Source organism: Podarcis liolepis, assembly GCF_965112155.1.
Source record: "Podarcis liolepis genome assembly, chromosome: 4".
NCBI classification, from domain to species: domain Eukaryota; kingdom Metazoa; phylum Chordata; class Lepidosauria; order Squamata; family Lacertidae; genus Podarcis; species Podarcis liolepis.
Genome location: NC_139558.1, coordinates 38,684,654 through 38,702,610, shown reverse-complemented (window position 1 = coordinate 38,702,610; position 17,957 = coordinate 38,684,654).

Below are 17,957 nucleotides of genomic sequence, written 5' to 3'. Positions count from 1 at the left end.
GTTGCTGATCAGCAAACACGCTGAGTTCTATGAGCAGGATAAAAAGTCAAAAACTGCTATCAAGCGTGATGTGCTTTCAGAATGTCTTTCTGATTCAGAACAGGAAAATTCTGAGGGGGAGGAAGGAGAGGCTGAGTCTGCTGATGACGATCAGGTCACTGACCAAAGTCAGGAACAGGAGGAGGTATCGGTAGTTTCTCCACAAGATGTTAAGAGAACACCCAAAAGCGAGCCCAGTTCTCCTGTGAGTGTAATGGAGAGGATTCGAAAACGCTTTAAGTCAGAGGGGGAATCCCGTGATGCTGAGGACACAGTTCCTGGTGGCAGTGAGTCAGAGGTAACATCTGAGTTTGTGCCCAGAAGGTCTAGTCGCTCAACAAAGGGCATTCCACCTGAAAGATACCAAGCGACAAGTGCGTGGGCAGAATTCGCACAGTGTGATTCTGGGAGTGTTGAAGGGGTTCAACAGGTGCCTGGGAAAGATGCCGGGAAGGGGCACAAGGCAAAGGGGAAGGTGTTGAACTCAAAAGGGTCTTGTCAGAATGGGCGGCAAAGGGGGGTGTTGGGGCTGGAACTTAACGAGTTAAGTTGTTCCCATGATGCCACACCATTCTGACGTCAGTTTTGGAAGCTTGGGAGGAGTTTGGGAGGAGTTTGTCAGTCTCACTCTATGCTGTGAGGGGAAAGGAGCAGTTCTTATAATGGGTGCAAGCAGTCCCGGTTTTTCCTGAGATTTGTTGGAATAAACAGCTGTAAATAGACAAACCTGCACTGTGTGTGTTTGTCTGGAAGCTGAGCCGAGCTACATGACAGTTTACACCGCTGTGTGAAACTCTGCTGAGTCGTGACGGAGAGCGCGGAGCGGAAGTGTGCCGGGCGGCCATAAATCGCTAATTGAGGTTCGCAAATCAATTAGCGGGAGTCACGTAAAACCAACAAAGTTCAAGAGTTACACACTCTGCTAACCTAGAAATAGTGCTTCAGGTTAAGAACTTTGCTTCAGGATAAGAACAGAAATTGGGCTCCGGTGGCGCAGCAGCAACAGGAGGCCCCATTAGCTAAAGTGGTGCTTCAGGTTAAGAACAGTTTCAGGTTAAGTACGGACCTCCGGAACGAATTAAGTACTTAACCTGAGGTACCACTGTACTTTATATTGCAGTTTTAAGATGCCGGTGAATTGTTCTTCTGTGTTCACCTTACCGGTTTTCTTAGCTCTGCTCCCTGTGGCCATTTCATCACATGGCAGCTGACTCTACTATTTCTCATGCTGAACTATTGGTGTGCATGTTACAAACTAGATTTGGCTTCAGATTTGTACTGACACGACAAGCCACAGTTTGTCTTAAATCACAGTTTAATCATGACGATGCCTCTCTGCTGCTGCGTGGGTTCTTACATGAAACACCCCACCCCATTCCTATACTGCTCAGCCCTGGGCCTCTGTTGGATGACATTGGGTTCTACTATACTGAGAGAGTGAGGAAATCTTCCACTTTATTCATGCCATTGCATTATTTCATACATCTCTGTCATCTCTCCCCCCCCCCACACTTGCCATTTTCCTAAACTCAAAAGCCTCAAATGTTGAAACCATTCCTCCTAGGGAGTTGCTCCAGCCCCTTGGCCATTTTGGTTTCCCTTTTCTGAAATTTTCTAGAGTACTGCAGGGCAGGGCGTCCAAGCGGGCAGGGCACTGGGATTCTTGTTCCTTGCCACAAGTAGTGAGTACAAGGGTGTGTGGAATGTACCGTATTTTTTGCTCTGTAAGACGCACCAGACCATAATATGCACCTAGTTTTTGGAGGAGGAAAACAAGAAAAAAAAATTCTGAATCTCAGAAGCCAGAACAGCAAGAGGGAGTGGTGCGCAGCGAAAGCGGCAATCCCTCTTGCTGTTCTGGCTTCTGGGATAGCTGCGCAGCCTGCATTCGCTCCATAAGACGCACACACATTTCCCCTTACTTTTTAGGAGGGAAAAAGTGAGTCTTATAGAGCAAAAAATACGGTAAGTCCAGCCCTATGTGCAGATATCTGGTGGACAACCTTAGCATAATCAGACCCTTCAAGTTTCCTTATATTCCAGGATTTACAGAAGCCTTTCCGGTTTCTGATTTGATCCCAGAATGTCCCACTTTCCCTTAAGGTGTCCCTATTTTCATCGAACAAATATTGGAGGGTATGGTGTTATGTGACCCCCTATAGAATCTTTAGAAGATATCTGAAGGCAGCCCTGTATAGGGAAGCTTTTTTTTTTTTTAAAAAAAAGTTCAATGTTTTATTATTTTAATAAATGTATTGGAAGCTGCCCAGAGTGGCTGGGGCAACCCAGTCAGATGGGTAGGGTATTATCTTCTTCTTCTTCTTCTTCTTCTTCTTCTTCTTCTGGAATAGGTTGTCCCTATTTTTATCGGAGAAATGTTGGAGAGTATGATTGTTACATTATCCTAATAACGGACCGGGAGTGGCGGTGCTTTTAGGCTTCCATGAGGGCTCTAGAATGAATCAAATTACAAAGTGTATTCAATGACTCAATTAGGTTAGAGGTTAGGCAGCTTTTTAAAATGGCATTTGAGTCTTCCGGAGCTCCCAGCCTGGTGTGCATACCTGATGTGAGTACCTCATCATCCATTTAAATCGAGGTCAGCAAAGTTTTGCTGTGTGTGCTACACTTCTTTTTTTCACATTCTGCCAGGTCAATATGGGGGCTTCTGGAGTCAAGAGGCTAGTGGCATATTTAACAGGGTTATGAATCTGAGGTTCTAAATAAGAGTGCTGTTTATTTGGATAATTATTTTTAAAATGTGCTCAGGTTTTTTGATCAGTCTGTGGTGATAACCCAGTTCAGGAATGGGCCTCAGGAAACAATGCTGCAACCATTAGATAGTTGACTCTCTTAATGGAAATCCAGATACCTATAACTGCAAGTGAAATGGAGTATAGTTTCACAGACTGAGTGGGGGAAAACAGACACACACCCCTTTTATTTTAACCTCAAAAGCCACTTTGTTTCGCTTGGGTCCTTGTAACCATCCTAAAGGAACAGACTCTTCTGTGCTTGAGTAATATTTATGGATTTGGAACTGATTAACAGCAAATCAGCAAAACCAAATGCAGCAACAAAGCTGTCCCGGGATTTTTATTTTGCAGGGGTGGACAAATAATATTGCTTACAATGCTGGGTGCATCGTGGAATACTGGTAAGCAGTGATCTCATTTCTAGGGATATACTGTACATTCCTTTGCTTGGCTGTTGGCTCTAAAGTCGATGGGGGATTTAACAGCTGTTCTCATTTCCTGAAAAACAAAAGTGCATTGGATTCATTTACTCTTAAGCTTCAGTGCCTAAAGGTGTACCCAGTTTGATACACTGTTTGCAAATGAACAAAATTCAACATGGTTTTCAGCCAATAGGTAGGGTTGACTGCAACATGGTCTGCAACATAATCCATAGTTTGTATTCATGAATATTTGCTATAATAAGATCTTTCATAATTCCAACTCAAGGTTTCCTCTTCTCCTTTTCTTCACATCATACCAAATATATTGGGGTAGGTATGAGTATATAAAGTGGTATTGAATTAGGTTTTACACAGCATAGACCCATTAGAATTAATGAACTTGACCAAGCTAGGTCCATTAATTTCAATGGGTCTGGTCTGAGTAAAATTTTGTAGAATAACACGCATTGTAGACAGCTTCACTTGGATTAAATCTGCATTATTTAAAGCAAACAAACAAGTCTAGAGGGTTAAGAAAATGTACAGAAAATACCAAAGGATTAGTGCCAGACAGTGATGGACAAAATTAACAGAATTGAAATATGTATTATATTATTATTTCTTTATTTACTAATTTCCATTTATGAATTACTCTCTATAAATCATTTCAAAATGAATATATCAAAGGATCTTGCTTGAATGCAACCTGTCGTAAGGCTAGTTTTGCACATTTTTCAGTATGTAGGAGTGTTGTGGGAAAGTTTATTGATAACATTTGACACATTCTGAGGTTAGCTTTTAGTATGGATTTTCTTGTTTTACAACCTTTAAATGATTCATTAAATAATGTGACAAAACAATGTAGCAAAAGCAAACAAGCTTTTGAAAAGGGGGGGGGGGGAGGCAGCTAGTTATCTTTGATTCCATGACTGCACAATCAGTACATGACTGGTTGCCATGCAAATTGCCCCAGGGTAGTGGGTAAGGCAAAACACAAGCTAATTACCAGCTTAATGAGAGATTAATTTGCAAAACATTAGGCTCAGACACAACAGGAGTCAATTCCATGGACTGTTCAGCAGCTTACATTCCCTGTTTGCTACAGGTGAGAGGCTATCACTTGGAGAACTCTTAAAACATTCAGGTAGGTAGCCGTGCTGGTCTGACGCAGTCGATACATAAAAAAATAAAAAAATGTCCAGTAGCACCTTAGAGAAGGGTCTGGTGACTTCTGTTTCAGTGTCTCTGAAGAAGTGTGCATGCACACGAAAGCTTATACCAAGAACAAACATAGTCGGTCTCTAAGGTGCTACTGGACAATTTTTTTATTTCTTAAAACATTGTGAACATAAATGGCAAACTTGTACCTAACATAGTTTTGCCATAGACTGTAATTTCTGTATTGGGCAACTTCCAGCACGTGTGCCTAATTAGACCTGGCAGCAGTATGAATTTGGATCATGAAACCATTTCCCTCAAACCACTTCCACCAACATGTGTGAGGTCAGGTGTGGGCCAGTTAAAGGCATGGCTATAAAGGAACAATTGGGAGCTTAGCGCACGCGCCCAATTATTCTGCGGCAAGTGGGGCTACTTGGCAACCAGCTGACTGGCCTGACAGGGAGCCCCAATGGAACTGGCTGCCTGCATACCCTCCAATACTTTGAAACCAACATCTTTGATGCCATCTTCCCAATTTTTTCTTCGCCAGAGATGGACACCTGTCTTAAACCTCACAGCCCCTCATTTCTAAAGTTGCTGGGCCCCATGTGTAGCAGGAGACGAGGTGACTCTCTCGTGCAACCCGCATCCTTGATCGTTTCAAACTCAAATGCACTGTGGCAGGCAAATCTTAAAAATAACACGGTGAATATCAATGTCCTGCTTAGTAACTGGCAGTAGTTCTACACCTGGGCAGTGGGCCATGTCCAGTGTTTGGTATTCAAAGTATGGATCCCGTCCAGGAGAATGCAATTTACTCTGTGTCTGCTGGATTACCTTACATAAGCACACCCTTCGTCTTCTGAAGGGATTTATTTTTGTTTTAATCTTCCATTGAGCAAACAAATGACCTTTGAAAAGATCTGGGGGAAAGTTTGACTTCGAAGGTATGCTGGGACTAAGCTGGAGGAATTTCTGGAATGGAGATCTTGCTAAGTGATTGAAGAGAGAGTAAGAAAAGAGGCTTGTGTTTCTTCACTGAAAAGTTGAGGAGCAGTTAGCCAGAGAAGCCCCCTCTTCTTGTCTGGCGGTGCCATTTCATATTATATTGTGTTACAGTCCTTTTCAGAGACTGATGCTGGCAAACTAGGCAGAAGTATCATGTGGAAAGGGCATATATGTTACCATGTGTGTATGATACGGATACCACAAAAAGACTGTTCTGAATGACATCCATGTGGTAAACCATAAAGTGTAGGGCTGTGCTTCTCTGGTGGTGCAGAAATGAGGCATCCACAGTTGAAGAGATACTGCTGAAAACAAAATGAATGTTTGGAGATAATAATAATAATAATAATAATAATAATAATAATAACCTGAGGTAACTATTTCTGGGTTAGGGGAGTCTGTAACCTGAAGCGTCTGTAACCCGAGGTACCACTGTATAATAATTGTTGTCTGTTGTTGTTGTTGCAATTTTGCTCTTAGCCCATAAGCCCCCTTCAGAATTATGTATGTTTTCATTTTGTATGGAGCTGTTTGCCCTACCCCCACACATCTTGAATACAGTGCATTGTAGTGCCATCTAGTGCTGAAAGATATTATTCTGTAGAAGGCGAAATAGAAGGTGTGAGGGAGTACGACTTAAGATGGGAGATTATATAATACAATGCAATATATACAATATAATACAATACAAAATTCTCTTCCGACTTGGCAGAAGACTACCTTCACTTGACATCTTTTCCTGTCACTTCAGTAATTCACCTCTGTGTTACATTTGGCTGTTCTGTTCTTTTCCCCCCTAGATGTTTTCATTCAATAATGGCACTTGCACATCTGTCCTTTATATGGATACCCTCCAGGAAATATAACATGGCTTACCGGTATATTGGCATAGTTATGATCTTGTGGGCATCATCATTTCTATTGTAAAATCTAACCACTAAAATGTGGTGATGAAACGACATTAGGCAGTAGAAGTTCAAAGGAAAAAAAGTTATATACCATCTCAGCTTCTAAGATTTGTGGCTAGGACTAGGATGCGGGTGGCACTGTGGTCTAAACCACTGAGCCTCTTGGACATGCTAATTAGAAGGTCAGCGGTTCAAATCCACATGACAGTGAGCTCCTGTTGTTCTGTCCCAGCTCCTGCCAAACTAGCAGTTTGAAAGCACACCAGTGCAAGTAGATAAACAGTTACCGATGCAGCGGGAAGGTAAATGGCATTTCCGTACGCTCTGGTTTCCATCACGATGTCCTGTTGCGCCAGAAGCGGTTTAGTCATGCTGGCCACATGACCTGGAAAGTTATCTGTGGACAAATGCCGGCTCTCTTGGCCTGAAAGCGAGATGAGCGCCGCAACCCCATAGTCACCTTTGACTGGACTTAACCGTCCAGGGGTCCTTTACCTTTTAATGGTTTTCTCAATGACCCCAAGGGTGCACCGGCCCCCAAGGGTGGTACAGGGCAGAGCCTTCTTGGTGGCAGCACCCTGGTTTTGGAATTCCCTCTCAAAGAAGATCTGGTTATCCATCATGCTTTGTTTCCTTTAGATGACAGTGTTGTCTGGGCCTCTGGCACATAGTGGGACCTTGAATGTCTGAATGTTCTCTGCACACTATGCACTATCTTATTGGTTTTTTGGTGTGTTTTAATTGTTATTTTCATGCTGATTTTAGCTGTATGATTGTTGTTAGCTGCTCTGAGCTCCTTCAGGAGGGAGGGTGGGGTGTTAGTATTATTTTATTACCATACTATACATTTCTTGTTACTTTTAGCCAGGGTTTTTTTTTCAGCTGGAACTCAGTTCCAGAGCCTCTCAGGTGGGTGCCATTGCCAGTATAAGAGAACAAAGGAGTTTTTCATGGTGAGTTCTGGCACCCCTTTTTGTAGAAATATAGCATTGCTTTTAGCTGACAGAACAGGATGCTACTACCCATATCACTGCTAGAAAATTAAGTAAGGAAGTAAGTAAGTACTTGAGAACAAGGACATTTAAATGTGGCAAGCTAAACAGTCACCCATATTATTAAGTACCCATATTATGGATAATTAAGTTGCCACCAAGAATAGTTTGTTATATTACAACTTAGATTTTATTAGACAATGTTTTTTCCAATGTATATCCTGCAATTTATATTGGTTTTTCTTTTTTTCTTTTGGTACCAGTATAGTTTTGGTTTAATGTATCTAATTTATCTTACACAGTATCAGACAGGAAAAATAAAAACCCCAAGATAAACACCATCAATTCTATTTATGTTCCATGCCATACATTCAACACTAGATGGCATTGTTAAGCTAAGCCAGTTTCTATCTAAACCCTTGGTGGAGTGTTTGCCCGGATTATTTTCTTTCCTAGGTTGTTCTTGTGGCATTTGATATTGTATTGTGGCGTATTGATATTGTATTCCCTGTAAACAAGAGTTGCCTTATATAATGATGGCTTCTGCCCTTGAACCCACCTGCACCTCTTCTGTAAATGTCAGCTGAGCCACCAATTCCTTCCAACATCTTGGTTATACAAAATACATGAATCATCCTCAGTATTTTCAACAACTGGCTAAGTAAAACAGAGAGAGCAAAGCCACAAACTGCCCTATGGCATCCTGCCCTTGACTGGCCCTTCTCTGAAGGCTGCAAAGTAGAAAGGTCTTCTTGACTGTATTTCCATGCAAGACCATATCAAAGACTGTTGTTGTTTCAACTTATATTTTACTTTTTCATTAAAACTGTATGCCCAGAAAAGAACAGAAAACACAGACAAGTGCTCACTAAAATAAATAAAAACCTAACAAACATAAAAACCAGTAAAAAGAGCAGGATCAGCAAATTAAAGGTAAAGGTAAAGGGACCCCTGACCATTAGGTCCAGTCATGGCCGATTCTCGGGTTGCGGTGCTCATCTTGCTTTACTGGCTGAGGGAGCCGGCATACAGCTTCCGGGTCATGTAGCGGCACCTATTTATCTACTTGCACTTTGACGTGCTTTCGACCTGCTAGGTTGTCAGGAGCAGGGACCGAGCAACGGGATCTCACCCTGTTGTGGGGATTCGAACCGCCAACCTTCTGATCGGCAAGTCCTAGGCTCTGTGGTTTAACCTACAGCGCCACCCGCATCCCATGATCAGCAAATTATTAGGCATAAAAAGCCCAACTATACTAATAAGTTATCAGAGTTCACCTGAACTCGTAGGAAAAAATGGAACCTGATGGATCTAAATAAGAATGGCATTCCAAAGTTTTGGTGAAAAAGCAGCGTGTGTCCCTTAGTTCACCAGCTGAATCTCTAATGGTAGTGGAATAGAGAGCCTTTGACACCGATTAAGAGAGGTTTTATAAAGGAGGAGGCACTTAGTGAGATATCCTGACCCCAAGCAGTTTCAGAGCCCAATTAGCCATCCTAGGTGCCATATGATTGCAGGGTCCAGGACATATTCCAAATTCATCCTGTAGGAAACAAAACCATTTCAATGTGACAAACCTTCCTGCTGATGGAGTAATATCATATTGGATTTACTTATATGGTAAAAGAACCATTATAAAATACATCTGGAGTAACAGACCCCAAACAGCATGGAGTATAGCATGCAGTATAATGCAAACAAAACATACAAAACTTTGCATCCATCCCAAACACACTTCAAGATCATCTGAGCTCTCCTCTTTATTACCAAACTTCTTTTTAACAGAACAGAGCATCAAATACTTCCTAACTCTATTCAATTTTTTGCAGCAACACACAACATAGAGATTCTTGACAGCCCTTTCCAGTGGAGCCCAGTTAGCTCAAGTCTCCATTTATGCTTCTGGCAGAGAATTACAGCATGCCAGCATAAACATATTTTCAAAATTTAGGAAGGCTAAGTAAGTTTAGCTCCTTATTCATCTGATAGTATTTCCAATTATCCAAACAGGGATAGTAGGCAAGTTACCCGATAACCTGGGATTGGGTCTCCCTCCCTCTGAAGGAGCAGGCAGGTAGCTTGGGGTTTTTCCTGGATATGTCTCTGTCACTAGAAACTCAATTGTCCCCTGTGACTAGCAGTGCCTTTTCTCAGCTTTGGAAAGGAGGTGGGAGGGCTCTGGGACACTGCCAGAAGCCTGACAGCTTCTTCCCACAGCCTGGTGCCTTGCTTAGCTGGGTTTGGGAAGGCAGCGCAAAGGCGGGGGGGGGGGGGGGACGGGACGGGGACGGACACAAAATGTTGGCTTCGCCCAGAGCGTCTTAGTACCCAAGTCTGCCACTGCCCAAGGAATGCTCTACCAATAAAGATTTACAGGTTCCTTTTGTTTTAGTCTTTGAAAACGTGTTCTAGTCTTTAAAAACTGGTTTGCTAAAAACTTTTCTATTCCACCAAGTTTATGCAGGCAATTAAGAATAACCTGTACATTAACCTGTAACAGTAGATCTCTGGCATTTTTTGGAGGGTGGGGGAATTTTTTTGTGTTGTTGTAAACCACTTTGATCTTTTCAATGAATAGTGGTATACAAACGTTTTTATAAATAAAATAAATACAGAAACCCAAGCATATCAGGGAACAAGATGAAGAAGGAAGAGGCTTTTAACTATTGAAAAACCCACCTCCTCAGTTCTTTGCCTGATGCATGCTTTAGCTTTCTCGTTTATCTTTCCACACAAAAAATCTCAAAAAATCTCCATCTGTAAAAAAATGAATCAATCAACTGTGTAGATTTCCTAAAATGGATACAAAGCCAATAATTGAGACTAGTGTCCTAGGCATGAGCTTGGAGGGAGCTCAAAGAGACTTCAGGGTTTAGAACTGTTCTCAGCACACGTTTAGGGGACCCCAAAAATATTCTCCAAAAACTCTATTGTGTCCTCTCCAGAGTGCCACCAATACTTCTTGCTCAAATAAATAAATAAATAAATTTTATTTATATCCCGCCCTCCCCAGCCAAAGCCGGGCTCAGGGCGGCTAACAACAATCAAATAATCAAACAATCAAATAATCTAACATTCTAAAACATTTCATTATAACAATTAATTAAAATCAAATTAATGGCAACCGTTAAGCAAAGTTCTGTGCAGGTTGCCAGAGGAGGGAGTCAGGCTGGGCCCTGACCAAAGGCCTGGTGGAACAACTCTGTCTTGCAGGCCTTGCGGAAAGATGTCAGGTCCCGCAGGGCCCTAGTCTCTTGTGACAAGAATGCCAGGCAACAGTTGGGCTACAGTTTTAGCTCTATGGACCTGGCTGGGCTCTGGAACAAACTGTTCAGATGCTTTTTCACTGATGCTGCGGTCAGAGGTGGACCTAGCTGCTCCATCACCTGGAGCGGCGCACATACTGTGCCCCTAGAGGTGGGGCCATGGGGGCAGGGCGAGTGTCCCATGGGGGTGAGATGGCCGTGGGGGGTGGAGCAAACTGCCCTTGGAGGGCTGCTTCCTGGGCGTGTGTGTGTGTGGGGGGGGTCGCGCTGCTTTGCCAGCAGCCTTCCTCCCTTCCCTCTTCCTTTTGACAGCTCAGGGGAGGCTCACCCCCCCCGGAAGTAGCCTGGGAGTGGGGGGCAACGGTGCGCCACATGCCTGCGACTCCCAAGCCTCCCCCGAGCTGTCAAAACACAGGGGGAAGGCTCAGGGTAGGCTTGGAAGTCACGGGCGGACGGCCCGCCAAATGTCACCCCCCTCAGTGATGACACCCGGGGCGGCCCGCCCCCTTCCTCCACCCCTGGCTGCAGTACAAAGATAATTGAGAGAACAAAGCTTGATTTTTCATCAGCAAGCAATAAAATGTGATAAATATGTTACACAGACTGGCAAATGTTAGAATTAATAAGCTGAAATGTTGACGAATTACTGTTTGCATCCTTGACGTATAATAATTGCTTCATTTGTCATGGAAATCTGGGGAACTTAAAATAGCGAGCACTTGCAATGGATTTCTCTTTCTCTTCAAATTGCAACTCATTCCACACCCAGGAGATCCAGGATGAATGTCTTTTCTATCAGCCGCAGGCAATAACTTATAGCATTTAAGCCCCCCCCCCCCGAATCCTCAACATTTAAAATAAGAGTCTAATCAAATTATTTCTGTTATTACTTCCAGAAGAAAGCATGCAGTTCTTCAGCAGATAATCAGTCACTGCTATAGACACAGCTCTCTTTTCTTCAGCAATCTGTACCTGCCCACTTGGCAGTCTTAATTTGTCAATATGAGAAATTCACTTTTCTGCAGAGAGGAACACTATTGAGTAGCTGGATATGTGCAACTTTAAATGGAAATGGCACCACAAATTGATTAAACTATAAATACCTTCTTGAGATAACAGCTTTTCTTTATTCCGGAGAAGATGAAATGCCTTTCCATTCATTGGCTACCACTCTTTTCCATGTGTTCAACAATTGCATGCCAAGCGGAGGAGCATCACAGAAGCATCAGGCTCCGCCTCCAATCTCTGCGCATTTTCTGGAAGAGGAAGGGGGCTGCTTCAGGCAGCAAATGCTGGGGGGTTGGAAAGAGACCAATGTGTGGCATGCAGCCTTCCCTTCACCTTCTAAGCTATCCTGTGATGGAAGGTAATCTTCTTCTTCTTTGGTGATCACTCATAGCCGAGTAAGATTGTCTTCCATAAACATGGTTTTAACAATGAGTCTGTAAGTGATTGTGGAGTCCAATTCTGGATCCACACATCCTTCCACAGTGGGGACATTGCCAGCATCCAACTTGTTAGGCCAGTCAGCTTCTGTACGTGGAACAGGGAATGCATCTAGACCTTCACCTAAGGAAACAAAATGTCTTGGGCTGGTTATGTGACTGTACATATGGAGGGCCCTGTTCAGGCACTGGATGAACCTAGGTCTGCTACCCACCATAGAACAAGAGAACAGCTCCATAAGTTATGAAAAGTATATAAGTGCAATTGATAGGTAATACCAAATTAAGGGTCTAGTTTGAATGCAATATCCAATTCTGGTTTGGAGGGCAAGTATGAATGATAGTGCTCAGCAGCCAGCATTTCTGATATTTTGAACTACCCTGAGTTTATACTGAATTGTATTAATGGTTTGATGATGATGATGATGACTGTGATTGTTGTTATTGTTGGTATGCATCTGTCTTAGGAGACAATGAAGGAGTGCACCATTGGGGGGGGGGGTGAAGTAAAGCTGTTAGACCAATGCGGGAGAGACATGTTTTGTTGCAGCTGGGGCAGGCAAAGGCATCTGGTTGTGCTGTTTCAGATACAGCATGGCGTTTCTTCTCTCTATGGTCTTCCCAGTGGTTATTTCTCCTCTGGTCACTGCTGTGGATTCTGTTGTCTTCCTTCCTTCCTTCCTTCCTTCCTTCCTTCCTTCCTTCCTTCTTTCTTTCTTTTATAATAAATATATTCTTAAATAAAGTGACCTTAGTTCAACCCAACCTCTGTGTCTGTTTCTTCATTTGGCTATCCGGTCCCAATAAAGTGACTTCTTTTACTATTGGTAGAAATGATCAGGGCAAGGTGTACCTGCCCTATCGATAGGCACATACCCTCCAAACATTTCTCCGATGAAAATAGGGATGTCCCATTCCATAATGATAATTTATACCCCACACATCTTATTGGGTTGCCCCAGCCACTCAGGGCAGCTTCCAACTTATATTAAAAAACATAATAAAACATTAAACATTGAAAAAACCTTCTCTGTACAGGACTGCTTCAAATGGCTCGGGGGTCAGATAACTCCATACCCTCCAACATTTCTCCAATGAAAATAGGGACATTCTAAGGAAAACTGGGACATTCTGGGATCAAATCAGAAACCAGGACAGAGCCTCTAAATCAGGGATGTCCCTGGAAAAGAAGGACACTTGAAGGGTCTGTAGTCATCTTTTTGGCCACTGTAAGAAACAGGATGCTGGAGGAGATAGGCTTCTGGTCTGATCCACCAGGATTCTTCTCATGTCCTTAATTCAGTGGCAGAGCACATGCTTAGAATGTAGAAGGGCCCAGTTTCAATCTAGCACACTTCCAGTTAAAGGACCAGGATGATCAAGCCTTAAAACACTGCAGAACTGTTTCCCTGACAAAGTAGACAGCATTTGGCTACTACTGCTTGATGGACTAATAGCCTGACTTGGAATTATACAGTTCCATATGTTCAAACTATCTGCTTTTACTGCTTTTTCCCTTTGCTAGGTGCTCTGTTTGGATTTATGCAGCATTATCGCAGGAATCTCTCTAGTCTGTTATTTCGATCCTGAAAGTTAACGAAGAAGAAGAAGATGGCCCTGGGCTGAGAAAATAGTTGTGGAATGATCACTGGAAAAGCACTGCTTTGAGCATTCCTTGGCAAGGAAAGACTCTGAATAAGAGCTGAAGAACTGCAGGGGGGAAATGTCATCCAACTGACTCATGGGAAGTGCCTGATGATCATAAAAAGCCGTTGTGTTTTGGGATCAATTCCTAAGCAAACTGGAAGAGGAAGACAACTGCAGCAGATGCCCTTGTCACATGTTCTGGCTTTTATGAGCTCTGAACCCTTTGGCACTTTCCCAGGTGATTGATATATTACTTGGCCATTAAGTAATTTTCATAGTAACTCCTTAAGTCTTCATGAAATTGGTGCAAGTCCCTTCATTGCACCCCAAATGCAAAAATAATTACATTCATGCCTCCTTATCTATTCTCCCAAATCAGAACACAAAAGACAATAGCTTATGTGTGAACGAGGGTCAATTTATCCTGAAGTTTTAAACCACTGTGTGTGTGTGTGTGTGTACACACACACACACACACACACACACAGTGCTTTCCCCCAAATAATGTTTAGGGGTACTCTCATTTTCCTATTCATATTGAAATACTGCCCCCCAATGAGGCCAAACTTAGATTCACAAAATGTTTATGGGTATGCGTACCCCTGCGTCCCCCCCAGGAAAAGCACTGTATATATATCTTATAGAAAAGTGGTATATAAATATCTTAAATACAAATACAAAATACAAATAGCTTCAGCCTAATCCCCTCCCCCCATAAAATTGCTTTTTATAAGTAGGTTTTTCATTTTCATTTTAGACCTCTCATTCTCATATATGTTTAGAAACCGCTGCAAATGTATTTCTCAAAATCAAAATTCATGAAAAATTCATTTGCCGGAGATGTAGCCAATATTAGTCATACTTAGAGTAGATACTCTGAAATGAATGGATATGACTATCCTAGACCCATTAATTTCAGTGAGTCTAGTCTACATATAATTTAGTGGGAAATGAGGGTATAATCCTACATACACACACACCTGCCGGCAAAGCTGTGTGGAGCAACCCTGCTGCTCATAATGCCCATGGTGGAAGGTACGTGGGGAACAGGATTATTGGACCCAATCCAGGTTCATTTCTGAGACAGGTCCAGGCTGAGCACAGTGGCCCAACCCAAATTGGGTCTGATGGTGCTATGTAGTTGGCAGTGAGACTGTCTTAGGATCCAGTGCATCTTGGTTCAGCCATGCTTCCTCCCTGCCCTCAGAATGCCTCCTTTGGAGGATTTTCACTGCCTCACATTCACCCACATGATCAGTGGATGGCAGGCAGCTGGCTTAGCTGGGAGAGCTGAACAGAGGAATACCTCTGCTCATTCAAATGCCTGCCCCCTCTGCCTGGTATAAGGGGTGTGCATGTTGCTCTGTGCAGCAATAAATCCAGCAGCTACAAAGTCAGACCAAAAATGTTTTAAATAGATATTAAAAAACAACCAGGCATCAATGGCAGCGAAGGCCTTGGAGTTATGAAATGAGTTATGAATTCTTCTTTTCTACATTATCCCCATACATTCCCTTTTCCATCTTACCATTGTGTCAGTCTCAATGGAATTTCATGATCTTTGACAGACAGGAGATAGGGAGGGAAAGGTCATTAAATGTCTATGAAACAAAATGTACAACGTGTGAGTTGAATGAAAAGAGGAATATTTAACATCTATGGATGTGGAAATGCAAATCCTGTTCTCAATTGCTCTGGTGACTTAAATGGCATTCAGTACTATTACATCCAATTTTTCATAGCTCAGAACTAGAATTACAGAGCAATTGTGGAAGAATTCAGCAAGGAGCAATAAAGTTAATGAGATATCCAGTGAGTTAAAAAGCAAAGATAAACAGCTGCTAATTTACCGAATTCGATGAAGCAAAAACCAAGGTTAAAATGCATTTCTAAAATTATTTCAGAAGAACAAATAGAACAGATGTAATTACATCTCATTTACGTGCAAATTAAGGTTACTGTGTGCATGTAGATTGCATAGAGGCATATAGATTTAAACTAAGGTGTGGGTGAAAGGCAAGGCAGTGGCAAACAGACTTGGAGGAAAATAAGAACAAGAACGCAATGCTGACATTTCAAAACCTTGACATTTACCATAAGATTTTGGCCATAAGATTTCAAACTGTAGTACTAGAGGGAATCCTGGTGGGATTGCTGTCAATCTGGGATGTGAAAAAAAGAGAACGATGGCTTCATATTCCATCTTTTCAGCTGTTGTTCACTAAATGTACTGTAAAGTTTGAGTCAAACAGAGAGTGTGCAGTGATGTTGAGTTGTGTGCAGTGATGGGAGTGAAATCTGATTCGGTTTGCATCTTAATATCAACCTGAGGGTAGCCTGCAAAAAAAAAAAGGGGGGGGGGCTGAGAATATTGCAAAGAAGCGAGGAATGCCAGGGCAGTAATTGATAGTGTTGCAGGTCCAAGTTCCAGCTCCAACCACAATATAGCTATTTCTTTGCAGATTCGATGAATACGTCTTAATTGAAACACCCCACAGTACGTCTGCAGGTGGGACACTCCACATTGATACTCCTTACAAAGGAGAATTCTCTGCGTTTGACCTCTCCCACTAAACATATCAAAAATCCTCCCAGCAGAACCTTTATGGGCAGTGAGGTGTCTCCTGCATGTAGGACCATCTGGTGATATTTGAAGGCCTTTGGTAACCAGCTACAACTTTTGTGTGTGGATAAAGATGCTCCTATCTGATCCAGCTCCATCTTTGAGACAATGGAAGGGCAGAATCCTTCTTTGTCAATGTCACCTTACAAGGGCTTGTAGCGTAGGTTTGTATGATTTGGAAGGGACTTACAGGTCATCCATTTCAACACCTACTTAATAGAAGAAATTAAAAGGTATAGCATACCCAAAAGATGACTGATCACCCTCTGCTTGAAAAACTGCAACAAGGAAGAACGCACCACCCCTCTAGGTAATTGAGTCTACCACTGAACTGTTCTTACAGAGCTACAGTTTTCCCCTTTGTGATGGTTATTTTAATGACATTTTTGCTAAGCCACACCATTTGGCACCAATAAGGCATATAAACATTTTAAATAACACACCAAAATGTATATTGAAGCAAAGGCCTCCCTTTGATTGGCTTAATGGAATGAAAACAGCCTTTGATTTAATTCAGGTTTTGTTACATTTGGTTTAGGTAAACTCTGCTGTCGTATCTGCGGATATATTGGTGAGAAACTTCAAGAGGATTCAAAAGCTGGTCTCAAGATAAGAGCATATCAAATGCTCTTATGAACAACCAGATAAATATTTTTGCCACATACAATCCTAATCCTTAGAAGCGAAGGAGCAATATTGTTTGATACAAGTTGGAGGGAAAAGATTTGATCCATCCTCTTCAAGTTCTAATACTGGGATTTTGGATAAAGTGAATGAGTTTCATCTTGTGAAAAATAAAAGTAGATTTTATTGAGTGGAGGAAAAGTTTTATAACAGAGCTGCATTAAGAGTTGTCAACTTTTCACTCTAAACTTTGTATAAAAAAGGTAGATGCTTTGGATAACAAGAGCCTCTTACTTTTATGAAAGGAGAGATTACTGAGGAATGGGGCCACATTCCTAGCCCTGCTCCTAGTGTTGGGCATCCTGCTGGCTCTGCCTCTGATCTCCACACATTAGTCCACCCACCATTAAGAAGCTGCTCTTGTGTTTGGTTCTATGTGATTGAGACATGGGCACAGTGGAATCACATGGCCTTTTCTCTTTCCTTTTAATGAGCAAGAAGATAACCCCATATGGGAAATTTATAGTTTAGATCAGGGGTTGTCAACCTGGTCCCTACCGCCCACTAGTGGGCGTTTCAGGATTCTAGGTGGGCAGCAGGGGGTTCTACGGCACTAGCTGAATCCTCCTTCCCTCAAGCACTGGTGGGCAGTAAGGAAATTTTACCATCAAGAAAGATGCATTAATGGGCAGTAGGTACCTTTACCTTTACTCCTGGTTTAGATGGTAAAACTGGAATGTTAGTAGCATGGATAACAGTTACATCTAAGTTTGGAAACTTTTTCATATGTGATTCTCAAAGATTACTCATGCTATTTATTCGTTTATTTTCAAATGCAGGAGTGAATACTAAGAACGTAAGTACAAAAGACAAGCCCTGCTGGTTCAGGCAAAAGGCCCGTCTTGTCTGGCACTCACTTTTCACAGTGGCCAATCTGCTGGGGCAGCATAACCCATTTCGCTACTTGAAGCGAAACAGGTAGTGCTGCCTTGCCTTGCTGCTGATGCCACTCCTGCCACTCTTGCCATTCCCTACCTGCTGCTGCCACCACACGCCCTGCTGCATC